Below are 15669 nucleotides of genomic sequence, written 5' to 3'. Positions count from 1 at the left end.
TCAGGAGGACATCGGGGGGTGAAGAGGGGGACATCAGGAAGACATCGGGGGGTGAAGAGGGGGACATCGGGAGGACATCGGGGGGGGTGAAAAGGGGGACATCGGGAAGACATCGGGGGGTGAAGAGGAGAAGATCGGGAGGACATCGGGGGGGTGAAAAGGGGGACATCGGGGGGGTGAAAAGGGGGACATCGGGAAGACATCGGGGGGTGAAGAGGAGAAGATCGGGAGGACATCGGGGGGTGAAGAGGGGGACATCAGGAAGACATCAGGGAGGGTGAAGAGGGGGACATCTGGAGGATGAAGAGAGGGACATCGGGGTGGGGGGTGAAAAGGGGGACATCGGAGAAGGAGACATCAGATATCAGAGCAGGGTGAAAAGGTAGGTTGATTTTGTGTTTTAACTTACTTCTATGGTTTTTGATGTACTTTATTTCGTTCCTTGTTCCCTGATCCGACCCTTCAAACCAGGCATGAATCAAAAGCGGTGGGCAAGCCGCCCAGGTAAGTTAAAAATCATTACAATCACTAAATCTGTCACAGGTAAAGTGCCTTAAGTACCTCAATGAGGTACATTTGGCTCTTCAACAATCATCCCGCCGGCTTTAGTCGCTAGCGGGACTTCTGGTTTCGGGTTGCCCGCGCACACAGCTGGATCCTTGGGAAACGCGGAAGTTGGCAGGTTGGAGCCGGCTTTCGAACCCGAACGGGATTTCCGCGATATTCGGAGCCCCCGCCCCCAATGCACCCGCAATTTCCCCCTAAAATTGAGCCCTTGGTGTAAGTACAGAGTGGAATGTTAGTGTGTGAACAACCAACATTATATTGTCCTATTGAATATAGAATAATGGATAGCACAGATTGATAGGGTAGATGGAGAGAAACTAATTCCTCTGGTGGGGGAGTCCTGAACAAGGGAGCATAACCTTAAAATTAGAGCTAGGCCGTTCAGGGGTGATGTCAGGAAACACCTTGTTACACAAAGGGTAGTGGAAATCCTGAACTCTCTCCCCCAAAATGCTGTTGAGGCTGGGGGGTCAATTGAAAATTTCAAAACTGAGATTGATAGATTTTTGCTAGGCCAGGGTATTAAGGGTTACAGAACCAAGGCGGCTAGATGGAGTTAAGTTACAGATCAGCCATGATCCAGTCTTGAGGGGATGAATGGCCTACTCATGCTCTCATGTCCCACAGAGAGAGTTACAAGGCTGTAATTCAGGAGTTCAGATGACACAATCGGGTCGATTTTGACTTTTGGGCGACCGACCTGTGGAGAGCGGCAGTCAGCGGCCATCTTGGCGGTGAAGAGGCCGGCGCGATTTTGAGGCCCCGGCCTCATTCGAATTTGACGGGATGCCAGACGGATGTTCCGTTGTAGCTCTCGGGTCTTCGGCCTCAGGAATATCATGTGGCTGGGACAAAGCACAGTGCCATCTGACATATGCAAACGAGAAAGAGAAGACTTCAGGTAAGAATTTATTTTCAACAATTGAGGTTCAAGTAAAAAAAACAAATGGGAGGAGGCTCTCAATTGGTGGCTAGGGAAAGTGAACATTCAGAGGGTTAATGAGTAATTGGGGAGGGAGTACATAGAAACATAGAAAATAGGAGCAGGAGTAGGCCATTCGGCCCTTCGAGCCTGCTCCGCCATTCATTATGATCATGGCAGATCCTCTATCTCAATACCATATTCCCGCTCTCTCCCCATACCCCTTGATGCCTTTTGTGTCTAGAAATCTATCTAGCTCCTTCTTAAATATATTCAGTGACTTGGCCTCCACAGCCTTCTGTGGTAGAGAATTCCACAGCTTCACCACCCACTGAGTGAAGAAATTTCTCCTCATCTCAGTCCTAAATGTCCTATCTCGTATCCTGAGACTGCGACCCCTCGTTCTGGACCCCCCAGCCAGGGGAAACATCCTCCCTGCATCCAGTCTGTCTAGCCCTGTCAGAATTTTATATGTTTCAATGAGTTCCCCTCTCATTCTTCTAAACTCAAGTGAACACAGGCTGAGTCGACCCAATCTCTCCTCATACGACAGTCCTGCCATCCCAGGAATCAGTCTGGTGAACCTCCGCTGCACTCCCTCTATGGCGAGTGTATCCTTTCTTAGGTAAGGAAGTATATCCTTTCTTAGGTGAGTAGTTTGTACTTGGAGAGGGTAGTGGATATGAGGTTAATGACCAGTTGCGGGGAGGGGTAGTGGATATGGAGAGTGGTAGATAGTCAATGGAGTAAGTGAAGAGTGTAGAGAAAAGGATGAGCACTTGGGGGTAGGTTGTCTTTGGGAATTAAATAGTAGAGAGTTGGGAAATGGGCATTGGAGAACAGTGGACATTAGGAGGTGGTGGGTACTGGAAGGAGGGGGAATGGGACATTTTTCTTCACAGAATGCTCCTAGATATATAGCACATCTGTAATTGATTAGGATATTTATATTTGCTAACTACCAACAAAACACAAATGATGGTAACCAAACACTGAGAGTCATTTTTAACTTCACCGGCCTGTTGTAGAACCTGCCCGATTTTTATCCTATCGTTCTGCTCTGCCTCGCCAAGTTACCGCCAGGTGGCGAAGTTGAAAATTGCCCCCATTGTATCTCTATCTATCTGTCTGTGCGTGTCTCTCATTCTCTCGCTCTCTCTCTCTCTCTCTGCATGGCTGGCTAGTTGTCCCTGACTTGTGCTTTCTCTCAGAGCTAAAGGTGCTAACCATTGATAACCTGATATTTTGCCTGAAAAAAAAATTCATTCCACGGCTTGTGTTCAATTAATTCAGAAAAAACTCAAAAGAAATTCAAAAATCTCTTTCCAACACTAAGGGACATATCCTTCCAGTTGCAAGATAGCCTGCCGCTCGTTTCTTGGAAAATTGTTCCTTTAGTGCCAACAGCAGACCTGGGCAGAAAATCAGCAGTCGCCTAGTAACAGTGATACCAATCTCAGGGATGGGTAGAGTAGCATGTGAACTGGGCTGAATATGAGAGAATAAAACAGAATTTTTTACTGTCTGGTCCAGTTAGCATCTGCTATTTTTCTACTTGCTCTTTTATAATGGACCAGTTGTTTTAACCCACCACATTTTATATCATCAACTATGACTTCAGCTCACCCAAACCTCTGCTGCCAAATCTTATCCTGCACTAGGTCCCACTTGCTGACCTACATTCACTCCTGGTCCTCCAACATCTCAATTTTAACACTTTCATCCTTCTTTTAAAAATCCCTTCATGGTTTTGTCACTTCTCTATCTCTGTAACCTTCTCCAGCCCTACAAATCCTCCCAAAACTCTCTGTTCCTCTCACTCTGCACTTTTGTGCATTATCCTCTCCCTTCACTCCACCACCGGTGGCTGTGCCTTTGGTCATCTAGGCCTCATGCTCTGAAATTGCATTCCCAGACCTTCGTCTGCTCCTTTATAACCCATCTCTTCGACTAAGCTTTGGTCACCTGTCCTAATATCTCTTTCTTTGCCTCATCATCCAGTTTTGTGTGATTATGTCACTGCGAAGCAACTTAAGATATTTTTTCTACCTTAAAGGCGCTTATAAATGCAAGTGGTTGTTATTGTTGACCTATGGTAACGTCAAAATCAATGAAACCTGCAATGAGAATTATGAATAAACACCCTTATTTAACCCTTCCAACAGGAAGTTTGAATCATTAGCTTAAGAATTGTTAAGCAATAATGAAAGAGAGAGCATAAATATCAGTGTTTTTTTTTATCATAACAGAGACTGTTTAATGTGAGGTAAAAGTAATTGTCGAAGCAAAAGTTAGTGGAGAAGTGAGTGTGTACACACCTCATTCATTGCTGCTATAGAATCACTTATCCCATTCACAGAGAAAATAATTATAATTCAAAATTATAATTCAAAAACTTCCTGGGCCTCTAACAACAGAGCTAAATGGTTTACAGACAAGTTTCAAATTGTAATGTCAGTAGCACCAACGGTGAACAGGATCTTCACACAGTGTTGCATGCAGGATACAATTAAACTCTAAAATCAACATTGTGAGAGAGCATACCATAGGTTTCACAGTGCTGAGGGAGCTAATAACAGTGTTTCTTTGTGTTGAACGAGGAGAAGTGAACCGGAGGTCACAATTGTAAGCTAAGAAACTTCAGGCTAAATGTAACTTAAGGAGTAACTACCTCACCCAACTTATGGAATAGATCATGACCAAATGGAATAAATGTGAATTGGACTATGGAATTCAAAAAAAAGAAATGGACAAATTCTGGATTCAACAGAGTGTAGAAGAGTAAACTTATGGTGCCAAAGGAGGAGAGGAATTAAAATACTTTGAGAGGACTTACTACATGAATTAGACAAGATTGGCAGAAAGGCTTTTTTTTTGTTCTTATGTTTTTATGACCTCACAAGAGTCTAATAATTTCTGAGAACAAGGTTATACAATTGTTCTTTGAAAGTACAGTGTTTTTATTATAAGATCTTCAGAATATTAAATGTAGAAGGGTAGCCATAGCTGAATGGAAAATGAAGCAGAAAATATTAAAAATGAAAAACAAACGTATTATAATAAAGGACAATTAGGAAGTGAGAAAGGAGTGACAAAGAAAAGAATGTTGAAATATTGGAAGGCAGGTATTAGTTTTTCTTTTAATAATTTCAGCAGCTCCAGTACTTGGCAGAGCTGCATGACTACAATGATTAATTATTACTGTAAATGTAATGATTTGCTCATTGGATTAAACATACTTTGGCATGATGCTAAATGCTCCCTTCAAATAGGCTGATTTTTCAAATGGACCAAATTTGTTCAGAGTAAAGCAATTCATATATTTGATTACAATTCAATGGAAATGTAAAGTACAAAGAATTTGGTGAATACGATCAAGTACAAATATTAAAGATAATTATAATCAACATAATCCATAGTCCATTGCCTTTTTCAAGAAATGTTTTTGAAGATTAACTTTTGAAGAGTGTCTTCCTTCTGATGAAATCTTAAAGCTCAGAATGGACTGCTGAACTGAAAAAACCTGCAGCATCAGCGGTATTTTCTCCAGGAATTCTCAATAATATCCTTTCCCAGGCAAAATAAATCAATGATTCATGCTATCCCATTAGCAAGGAAATGCTGACAGAAGCTTAGAGATAGATTCTCAAGCAAACAGATGATATCGCTCTTCCAAAGAAACAATGGCAGTTAATATAAAGAGAAATAGAAAATTTCATAAACATGTTGGTCCTAAAAATCTATGGATCATGATCCCAGCAGTTATGCCAGGATCGCACCCATTGGTGCCCTCCAGCACTGACCCCACTGGTGTGGAACTCAAAGTGGAAAAGACAATGAGCCCTGATGGTAGGCATCATAGAATGCTGAGGGAAGTCAAGAGATGTTCCGACCAGAATCTTTCGAACGTCCTTGGATATGGAAGTTGAGCCAGAGGACTGAAGGATTGCCTCTATTCAAAGAGAGAGAAAAGGATGAACCAGGGAGCTACAGATCTGCTAGCCAACATAGGTGGTGGGTAAGCTTCTAGATCATAATATGGGATAAAATTAATACTCAAAAAAAAGGGTTAATTAAGGGCACCCATCACATATTTGTAAAAGGCAAGTTATGTCTGATTAAATAAAAAGATTTGAAGAAGCAATGGCCATGCAACAGCAGACAAGTCCCCTCCCCCAATTGAGGTGCCCGTTTTGATGTTCAGATGAAAGCCTGGGGATGAAAATTAACTGAACTCAGAAATTCATCTGGGTTCAGCTGTGCTGCAGTCGAGCACACTGTCCACCTTGTACTGGGGAGAAGTGAGAGGAAAATTGACCCAAGCACTCTAATAGTTACTGACCTGAACAAGACTATGACATTATCTAAAGTTAAATATTTCATCCCAGAACAACAGTGGAAGCATTAAGTTTTAAACCATAGTTAGTCTGCACTATTGTTCTCATATAGTGGTGCTACTGCTGACAGTATTTGCAAATTATACTTGAGTTCTAGCAGTAAATCTGTAACACTAATGGGTGTTCAATTTTCCCCCTTTCCTCAACACAGTGGTGGGGAACTGCCTCAACGGCTTAAGGAGCTGGGCAGTTTGGTAGTACATGCCACCTATTGGTCCTTTTTGCACTGTCCTAAAATGCAGCAGAGTTTAAATATGCTGGCCCAGATTCTCCTGCATCGGCGAGATCGGTGACTTACACCATTAGCTTCGTCAATCTCACCGTTGATAACTTACTCCCTATTTTCCTGCATTGCGAATTGGAACATGCCACCGCGGGCACAACGATGAATCAGAAGCGGCACAGCCAATAACCGATGTTAAGGTGTCACGTGGTGGATCGTGTGTACACCAAGGCGTGTGTGTGTAGAACTGAGTGGGACGTCCATCGATTCTAACTTTAAACAAAGCAGAAAGGGGGCTGGGGGGCTCAGGACTCTGCACTACCCCAAACCACAATGCAAACCCGGACCAGGAGAGAGCGGGACAGGGAGCGTTTCAGGCATGACACCGGGGATCTGGGATCACAAAGCACTGTCGTGTTTACTGAGCGCTGTTTTCTAGCCACAGATGCAATGCTTCTGGCCCAGCTGCTGTTGCTAAGGCTGATTATCAATTTTTTGCGGGCATTGGAAATATGATTAAAGAAACTGATCTTTAAGGCCACCAGTGCCATAATTTTTGCGTCGAGTGGCCACTGCGTGAAAACTGGCATTAATCCAGGAAAATCACCATCGCTGTTGATTTTAATGGGGGCGCGGAGCTACGATAATAAACTTCTCATTGTTTTTGGCAAGGATCGGGTGGATGGGCACAAGTCCCAGGAAAATATGGAGTAGCATAATTAATGGAGGAACTCACTTACTCCATAATTTCCTTTCTTTTGCATCATTGAAGGGCCACTATGCCGTAGATGCACCATTACAATGGCACAAGTCCCCAGGAAAATCTTGCCATTATGTAGGCAAAAGTGTTCACCGAGCAATTCAACTGATCCTCAACAACCAGGGCTGAATCATTACTTCTCTCCAAAAGGAGGAATCTACCTCAGATCTCAATGCAACAGCCGCAGTTTAAACTAACCACCAAATCAACACCATACAAATGTCCCATGATGTTTTAGAATAGGCCACATACAAATCACAGACTGTAACATCAGCTCTGGCTAAGCAGGAGCATCCCTTTACAACATCAGATGAAAATCTCAATAACCTGAAAGATGCAGACTGCATTACGTTTCCATGGCAACTCCCAGAGCCAATCATTCAGCAATAGATCCCAGCATTCAAAAAATGTTTTAAACAGCACTGGGGGGGGAACATCCACTGTTCATGTCTTTGATGTCTTCATGTATTTGTTTCATTAACACTTCATAGTTCTAAAGGATCAATGAAGTTCAGGAAGAATGTCGATCCTGAGGTAAGTACCATCATCACAACACTGGGCCAGAACTTGCTGGTCAATTTATGCCGCTCCGCCGTCTGCTTCGCACAAGCAGAATCTCGCCCTCAACCTTCCCATTATTTGCACATTGATTAACCACTAAACTCGCCGCAGAAAGTTAGGGCTGGTAATTAATAACATAATTACCCTTTCAACAAGGTGATAATTGTTAATGACTACCAATCAACCTCTCTGGCCCAGAAAGTAAACAATTTAAACTGTGCAGTCTCATTCCTTCAGGTTGTGAATTGTTGGTGGAAATTTTAAAAACGTCAAATTTTAAATTTTTAAATTTTTTCTTACTTTTCCTTTCTGTCTCTTTTCTCTCTCTCTCTTAATTGAATCTTTCTTTCCTTCTCTTTATTTCTCTTTCTGCATCTGATTTGACTCTAGTTCGCCCGATTTCCTTTTCCGTCCTTCCTCTGGTTCTTTCTCAATCCTTAAATCTCATTAGTTAAGGAGATAGGTTTTTGGTCCTGTCGTTCACCAAGGTCCCAGATGCCCTGTTGCCCTCACCACACCGTTATCAGCTCACACTTCCAGCGAGTTACGACGCAAATATTTTTCCAACTGGAAAATGCAGGAAAAATTCTAACTATTGGCATTTGCTGTGAGAGGCCCCACTCCAGCAAGATCAGGCCCATTGTATTACATGGCTGCTGATGATTGTTCCTAGATATTACATTTAATAAAATTCATCAATTATGCCTTTATAGTTTTAAAGGATAGAATTATAGAATCTTACAGTGTAGAAGAAGGCCATTTGGCCCATCAAGCCTGTGCCGGCTTTTCTAAAGAACTATCCAATTAGTCCCACTCCCCAGCACTTTTCCCAATGCTTGTCATAGACACAATAGTTAAAGTGAATTCCTGAAAAGAAGAGAAAAGCTGTATTTGATAGGAATTACAAGCACAAGCTTTTAGAAATAATAGAATTTTTAATGGATAATATTAACACATTTAAGACATAATGTTGCAATGGGTCAGCTATTCAAGATTGGGAAAGCGTCTCTTTTTCCCAAATTTTCTCCCCGTTTTTCTACTTCCCTCCTGAAAGTACCCCACCTTTCTAATAACTGCACCCTGCTGCAGTTTGCTGGTCGTGGAGGGCAGGAAATTAGCCAGCTCTCATGTGGAGCCACTGGCAGATTGGGGGGAGGGTCGTGATCACACCAGCAGTGAGCCAGAATTTTCTTTGGGGGCCCAGGAAAATAAATAAAATAATAAAAATTAAGAATTTCTTTGGCCTTTTCATTGCTGGTTAGGCCGCTCAACACCTGGTACAACTGGGCGTAGGATCCCAATTTGTATCTTTAAGCGGCCTCACCCCTGTTTAAAGTGGCCAGACTACTTGCCCATTTACAGGCCCACCTGAGCAGCGCATCAAGCGAGCCTCAAGTGTCAAAGTGGTGGCTAAGGTGCCCCAACCATCCCCACCCCACCCCGATTTTCAACTGCTGGCTGCCCGTTTTTCCAGTGCAAAACATGTCTGCGTATTGAATTTCTCCCCCAGTGACATCCTTGTGGAGTAGTGATTAATTTTGATGCAAATTGTGTCATTGTGTTGAGTGGCGAACAAAAAATGTCGGGCTGGAATTTCCTGGAAACTTGCACCATAGTAATGGCGCATCTCTGGCATACACCATTATTCTCGTGCAGAGGTTCCAGGAAATAACGGCTAAAGTGATTTACGCCATTACTTCCTGGGACCTTTTGCACCACTCCACCATTACGCTCGACAAAACAGTGAGAATTTAATTATCATAGCTCCGCCTCATGAAAATCAATGGAGAGCGTGAATTTCCTGTTGTTTACTCACCGCCGCCATTTAGACTGAAAAATAATGGTACTGGAGACCTGACAGCAGCATGATTTATTGACTTTAAATGCATTCTCTGATTGCATTTAAATGACGTCAAGACTTGTTGAAAAGAAAGCTTCTTAAACTATTGCATTGTCATGTCAATAAAAACATATTATTAATGATTTTTTTCTATTAAGTATTTTTTTAATGTTTCTGTTTAAGCATTGATTAAGCTACTTCACAAGTTTGTTTAACTAAAAGGTCCCTCGAGCATAAAGAAATGCCAATAAAAGACAATTCAACAATTGCGTATCGATCTGTGTACAAATGATGTTTTATCCAAAACCATGCATAAACTGGGCTGGAGGGTGCAGCAAAAGCTTTTACAAAGAATATCGGTCGCTAAAGTCATGAAGTTGTAGGACTCTTGGATGACGGTGGTCCCAGCTCATCCCTCGTGTTTTGATTAAAATATTCTGTATCTGTATGCCATGCCAGTTTTATGGACCGGTTAATCTAATAAAACTTGCTTCACATTTGCTCAAGGTTAGAAAAGGCTTCGAATTAATTGGAACCCCAACCTGCTTCAGTCCGAGGTTACTTTTCCCACTCATCAATTGTTAAGATGAAGATGATCTGGGAGATTCGTGTTGCTATTTCTAGCAGCTAATCCTCGGGCCTCCATGAAATGCTTTGTATCAAGAGATAGCTGCACGGGGACTGATTTCAATAAAATACAGGTTCTAGGTTTTAGCTTGATGAAATTATCAGGACGTCTTATAGAAAAATGCAAAATTGTACAGATTCACAAGTTAAATAACTGAGCAATTATAAAGTGCAGGAGTAAGATCAGAACTAACCAGATAAATACAGTACACCTTTTTAATTTCAGCTTTAAATTGTGAGTGTTAAAATGGATTGACTAGGGACATTTTATTTAAACAATTAACAATAGAGTCAATCAATGAGTGTAACGATCGGGATACTCTCAGATATTTCAGTGGCGTTTTTCAGATGAAGAGAGGAATATAGAGTGTGTTAGTTAGATCAGCTTAGTTACAACCAAATTTGATAATTATCACTTGCAAGTACTAAGAGCTGATAAACATTGGCTACTATCGGGGTTAAAGAAAGGATCGAGATCCTCCAATTCTGTTTCAAAGTGTCATTTATACTGGGTGGTGATAAGCAATTCACGACTTCTTTCATTTAATAAATGGTATCCACCTAATGTTTTCAATAGTTGAATTTCTCCTTTTGTACAAAACAGAAGTACTTTAACTACTGCCTCAGGTTTATTAAAGATTCATAATGGGTGACTATGGCTAATAAAATTTAAATACATCCTGAAGAACAAGAGAGCAAATTTTCAATTTTATTTAATTTTCATCAGCAGAAAGAAGTGAATAAAAATGAAATAACCTTCGAAAGTAACTTCTATTTTGGTTTTTACTTATTTTCTTAAACTTCTATTAATAATTGCAGAAAATGCATAAATGAATCCCAAAATGTTTATAATATATCAACTGTTGATGAAAAACCAACTGAGTTAAAAATTACTGTTACAAATAGATATAAGCTATTATATTTTTTGTACATTAGATTCAGATCCATTGGTTGGTTGCGATAGAAATTAAAGAAATTATAGAATCATACAGCACAGAAAGAAAGAGTTAACGTTTCAGGTCGAAGACCTTTCATCAGCACGGAAAATGTTAAAGAGATAAAGGGGGGGGAAAAAAATTGGATAGGGCCTATTATTGGGTGGGGGCAGCGCGATCCACTATTACCCCACGCCCAATGGCCCCTGCACAGGCAGCACGAGACTTTCGTGAGGCCTGAGGACTTACCTTCAAGCAGCGTTCCGAATCAGCATTGACACGAGGATTCAATGCAATTCGCACTTTCCACCAGCAGGGGGTGCCCCAATCTCCTAAAGGCAGATTGTCGAAAGGCTCTTAAAAATCTCTTAAAGGTAGCTGGTACCTGTTATTTGCTGAAAATAACAGTCTGCTGTCTGCACAGAGTCTGAATGGAGATCAGACATCACACATGCAAAACACAAATGCAGCTCCAGTCCCTATGTTCACAAACTGATGAGTTATGTTAAAACATTGAATAAAGGTTGCGCACTATTAAATTCCACATCCTCCAATCTGAATGCCAGACCTCACCAATCCGCTGATCTGAGTTGGTACCAGGCCTGCGAGATTGCGTGCACCAAGGTTCTCTGCTGATGCACTAGAGGCCTTGGTGCAAGAAGTGGACAGAAGGAGGGACATCCTATATCCGCAGCGGGGGTGGGGGGGAGAGGGGGGGACAAGAGGCCCTCCAGGCATATACCCAAAAGGCAGTGGGAGGCAGCAGGGGACGAAGTCAATGCCAGGCGCACAGCATCATGAACATGGATGCATTACAGAAAGAAGTTCAATTCTTTGACATGAGTGGTCAAGGTGAGTGAGGTTAACTGTCAAGTGGCATCACCTACCAACTATACTACTAGCCGCATCCACTGCTCCATACAGTACACCTCCCATCACCCACATACCAAAAAACTCTTTCCATCAGTACCTAACTCTTCCAAACAAATACTTCCTCATACCCTTACACATTACCACTGTTGCAAGCCACCCACCCACAACTCACAGGCCACACACACTGGCAGCTATTCAACCATGACAAGCACATCACCCAGACACACGTCCCGCTTTTTTGCAGGAGAAGGTGGCGCATATCAGGAGGCAGCAAGTGGCACTGGCATTTAGCCCCTTGAGCCTGTTCCACCATTCAATGAGACCATGGCGGACCTGTGACTTAACTCGATATACCCGCCTTAGCCCCATATCCCTTAATACCCCTGGTTCACTGAAATCTATCAATCTCAGATTTAGAATTCACAATTGAGCTAGCATCAACTGTCGTTTGCAGAAGAGCATTCTAAACTTCTCCCACCCTTTGCATGTAGAAGCATTTCCTAACTTCACTCCTGCACAGCCTGGCTCTAAATGTCCCCGTGTCCTAGTATTCAAGTATAGGAGACCTCCAAAAACAGTTACAAACGTCTCGGGATCCAGAAGCAATAATCCAACCACTAATCTGTAAATCCTGCAAGGTCCCTTTAAATAGTGCTGGTGGGGTCCTCCAGGCACTCTAAGACACGTTCAGATGGTCGGGGTTAAGACTATGCGTTGAGTTGAACGTTAAGTCCCAAAATGGTGTCTATCACTTTAAATCAGTGTTTCACACTGATTGTATCCATTTTCTCCTTACTTTACACGCTTCCGGTGTTCGGTATTTGCGCCTGCGCTAACTCCTATACCAAGATGGTGTCCGTTGCATGTCACACTGGAAACATGTGTGCACACCAAGACGCCTTCTTGAATGTTGGAGAGGCCGTATAGCACTGACACAATGGGCGCTACACTGCCCAATTTAGCGCCCAAAGTTTTTAAGCATGGAGGCAGAGGGCATGGCTGAGGTACTAAATGAGTACTTTCAATCTGTCTTTATCGAGGAAGAAGGTGCTGCCAAAGTCACAGTAAAAGAAGAGGTAGTTGAGATACTGGATGGGCTAAAAATTGATAAAGAGGAGGTATATAAAGGCTAGCTGTACTTAAAGTAGATAAATCACCCGATCCGGATTGGATGCATCCTAGGTTGCTGAGGGAAGTAAGGGTGGAAATTGCAGAGGTACTGGCCATAATTTTTCAATCATCCTTAGATACAGGGATGGTGCCAGAGGACTGGAGAACTGCAAATGTTATACCCTTATTCAAAAAAGGGTTTAAGGATAAACCCAGCAACTACAGGCCAGTCAGTTTAACCTCGACGGTAGGGAAACTTCAAGTAACGGTAATCCGGGACAATGTTAATAGTTACTTAGACAAGAGTGGATTAATTAAGGAAAGCCAGCACGGATTTGTTAAAAACAAATTGTGTTTAACTAACTTGATTTTGTTTTTTGATGAGGTAACAACGAGGGTCGATGAGGGCAAAGCAGTTGATGTGATGCATATGGACTACCAAAAGGCACTTGATAAAGTGCCGCATAATAGGCTTGTCATCAAAGTTGAAGCCCATGAAATAAAAGGGGCAGAGGCAACATGGATACAAAATTGGCTAAATGACAGGAAACAGAGAGTAGTGGTGAACGGTTCTTTTTCGGACGAGATGGAGGTATACATTGGTGTTCCCCAGGAGTCGGTACTAGGACCACTGCTATTCTTGATAGCTATTAATGACTTGGACTTGGGTGCACAGGGCACAATTTCCAAATTTGCAGATGACACAAAACTTGAAAGTGTAGTGAACAGTGAGGAGAATAGTGATAGACTTCAAGAGGGCATAGACAGGCTGGTGGAATGGGCGGACGCGTAGCAGATGAAATTTAACGCAGAAAAGTGCAAAGTGATACATTTTGGTAGGAAGAACGAGGAGAGGCAATATAAACTAAAGGGTACATTCTAAAAGGGGTACAGGAACAAAGAGATCTGGGGGTATATGTGCACAAATCTTTGAAGGTGGCAGGACAGGTTGAGAAAGTGGTTAAAAAAGCATACGGGATCCTGGGCTTCGTAAGAAGAGGCATAGAGTACAAAAGCAAGGAGGTTATGATGAACCTTTATAAAACACTGGTTCAGCCACAACTGGAATATTGCGCCCAGTTCTGGGCACCACACTTTCAGAAGGATGTTAAGGCCTTAGAGAGGGTGCAGAAAAGATTTACTCGAATGGTTCCAGGGATGAGGGACTTCAGTTACGTGGATAGACTGGAGACGCTGGGGTTGTTCTCCTCAGAGCAGAGAAGGTTGAGAGGAGATTTGATAGAGGTATTCAAAATCATGAAGGCCAAATGGCCTCCTTCCGTGCTATAACCATTCTATGATTTTATGGTTCTGTGGTACAGAGCCAGGGAAAACGGGGGAAGGAGGGGAGGGGAGGAAAGAACTAAAGGGAAGGTTTGTGATAGGGTAGAGGGCAAGAGTGATTATGACCAAAGGGATGACGGTGCAAGGCAAAGAGGGTGGTAATGAGACAAGTTAAGAAAGAAAAGATGGGTCGAGAGGAGCTATAAATGGCAACAGCAGAACCATTACCAGCAGCTGCAGTCCAACAAAATAAAAGTGAGAAAAAACATTGGGAGCAGTGATTATGATCTGAAGTTATTGAAATCAATGTTGAGTCCAGAAGGTTGTAAAGTGCCTAAACGGAAGATGAGGTGCTGTTCCTCGAGCTTCCGTTCAGCTTCATTGGAACAGTGTAAGAGGCTGTGGACAGAGAGGTCAGAGTGGGAGTGGGAGTGGGGCGGGGAATTAAAATGGCAAGCGACCGGCAGGTCAGGGTCACGCTTGCGGACAGAGCGGAGGTGTTCAGCAAAGCGATCACCCAATCTGCGTTTGGTCTTCCCATTGTAAAGAAGACCGTATTGTGAGCAGCGAATACAATATACTGAATTGAAAGAAGCACAAGTGAACCGCTGTTTCACCTGGAAGGAGTGTTTGGGGCCCTGGACGGTGGGAAGGGAGGAGGTGAAAGGGCAGGTGTTGCATCGTATTGGAAGGTGCCGTGGGGAAAAGGGCGGGTGTTGGGGGTGTTAGAAGAATGGACCAGGGTGTCACGGGGAGGGAGTGGTCCCTTCGGAATGCTGAAAGGGGAGGGGAGGGGAAGATGTGTTTGGTGGTGGGATCGCGCTGGAGGTGGCGGAGGATTATACGTTGAATGTGGAGGCTGGTGGGATGGAAGGTGAGGACAAGAGGCCTCTATCATGGTTGGGGGAGGGAGGGGAAGGGGTGAGGGCAGAAGTGTGGGAAATGGGACGGACACAGTCGAGGGCCCTGTCAACTACAGTGGAGGGGAATCCTCGGTTGAGGAAAAAGGAGTAAATATCGGAAGCACTGGTGTGGAAGGTGGCATCGTCAGAACAGATGCTACAGACACAAAGAAACTGGGAGAAGGGAATAGAGTCCTTACAGGAAGCAGGGTGGTAGGAAGTGTAATCAAGGAATGGTTTAGTGTTTTGGATTTCTGCGATTTGAAATATACTGCAACATTAAACTGTATGATTCTAAGAGAAACCGTCTGTGGTTTATTTATATGAACTGTTTCAACATATTCCACATAGTCTCAGAGTCCAAGCTAAGCACTTAAGACATCAGCCACTTTCACTCTTTGCATGCAAGCCTGCACTCAGTAAACACCTTGCACGTATTTGCTGAAAGCACATATATAGTCAAGTATAATTTGTCAGAGTCACTGTAAACAGAATAATTCCCTGCAAACAAGAAGCTCCTAGCTCTCTGCTTTGCCAGATGTCTCTTCTTGAACTTCTTCTGGGTGCAAAGTAAGCATTTTTATTTGCCTATCTTAAATGTCTTCACACCACGCTCACTGTTACTGTGTATTTGTCTCCTTGGCAAACTGAGTGGATTTTCCTCTCAA

The sequence above is a fragment of the Heptranchias perlo genome, chromosome 6 (assembly GCF_035084215.1).
Source record: "Heptranchias perlo isolate sHepPer1 chromosome 6, sHepPer1.hap1, whole genome shotgun sequence".
Classification (NCBI taxonomy): domain Eukaryota; kingdom Metazoa; phylum Chordata; class Chondrichthyes; order Hexanchiformes; family Hexanchidae; genus Heptranchias; species Heptranchias perlo.
This window is presented reverse-complemented; position numbering follows the sequence as displayed.